Genomic DNA, 1,332 nt, shown 5'->3' with positions numbered 1-1,332 from the left:
GTTGTAGAAACATCTCAAGGATGATTAATGGAAACAGGATGTACCTGAGCTTAATTTCAAGTGTCATAGCAAAGGGTCTGAATACTTAAGTAAATACGATATTTCTATTTTTTTCATACATTTGCAAAAATGTCTGACAACCTGTTTTTACTTTGTCATCATGAGGTTTTGTATGTAGATTGATCCCATTTTAGAATGAGGCTGTAACGTAACAAAATGTGGAAAAAGTCAAGGGGTCTGAATCCTTTCTGAATGCACTGTATGTCCTATGTCCCCCCTGCTCTGCTCTCAGTTAAAGAGTTCCAGGGGGACTTGACTCTGGTGGACAGACCAAGCTCTCTCCCAACCTCCTCTCTCTCTCCCACCCTCCTCTCTCTCTCCCACCCTCCTCTCCCTCTCTCTCACCCTCCTCTCCCTCTCTCCCAACCTCCTCTCTCTCTCCCACCCTCCTCTCTCTCCCACCCTCCTCTCTCTCTCCCACCCTCCTCTCTCTCTCCCACCCTCCTCTCTCTCCCACCCTCCTCTCTCTCTCCCACCCTCCTCTCTCTCTCCCACCCTCCTCTCTCTCTCCCACCCTCCTCTCTCTCCCACCCTCCTCTCTCTCTCCCCCCCTCCTCTCTCTCTCCCACCCTCCTCTCTCTCTCCCACCCTCCTCTCCCTCTCTCTCACCCTCCTCTCCCTCTCTCCCAACCTCCTCTCTCTCTCCCACCCTCCTCTCTCTCCCACCCTCCTCTCTCTCTCTCTCTCCCCACCCTCTCTCTCTCTCTCTCTCTCTCTCTCCCTCCCTCTCTCTCCCAGACCTCTCTCTCTCTCTCTCTCTCTCTCTCTCTCTCTCCCACCCTCTTACACGTTGGCCGGTTGGACGTACTACCAACAAATTCTCTAAAACGACGGAGGCGACTTACGGTAGATAAATGAACATTACAATCTCTGGTGCAGATGGAGTAAGGAGGCAATGAATAGGCCATAGTAGCGAAGTAATTACAAATTAGCAGATTAATTTAGCAGATTAACACTGGAGTGATAGATGAGCAGATGATGGTGTGAAAAAGAGCAGCAAAGTCAATAAAAACAATATGGGGATGAGGTAGTTGGGTGGGCTATTTACAGATGGGCTGTGTACAGGTACAGTGATCGGTTAGCTGCTCTGACAGCTGACGCTTAAAGTTAGAGAGGGAGATGTGAGTCTCCAGCTTCAGCGATTTTTGCAATTTGTTCCTGTCATTGGCAGAGAACTGGAAGGAAAGGCGGCCAAAGGAGGAATGGCTTTGGGGTGACCAGTGAAATATACCTGCTGGAGCGCATGCTACGAGTGGGTGTTTGTTGCTTTGG

Source organism: Oncorhynchus keta, unplaced genomic scaffold, assembly GCF_023373465.1.
Source record: "Oncorhynchus keta strain PuntledgeMale-10-30-2019 unplaced genomic scaffold, Oket_V2 Un_contig_4978_pilon_pilon, whole genome shotgun sequence".
Lineage (NCBI taxonomy): Eukaryota > Metazoa > Chordata > Actinopteri > Salmoniformes > Salmonidae > Oncorhynchus > Oncorhynchus keta.
Note: the sequence above shows the minus strand (reverse complement) of the source record.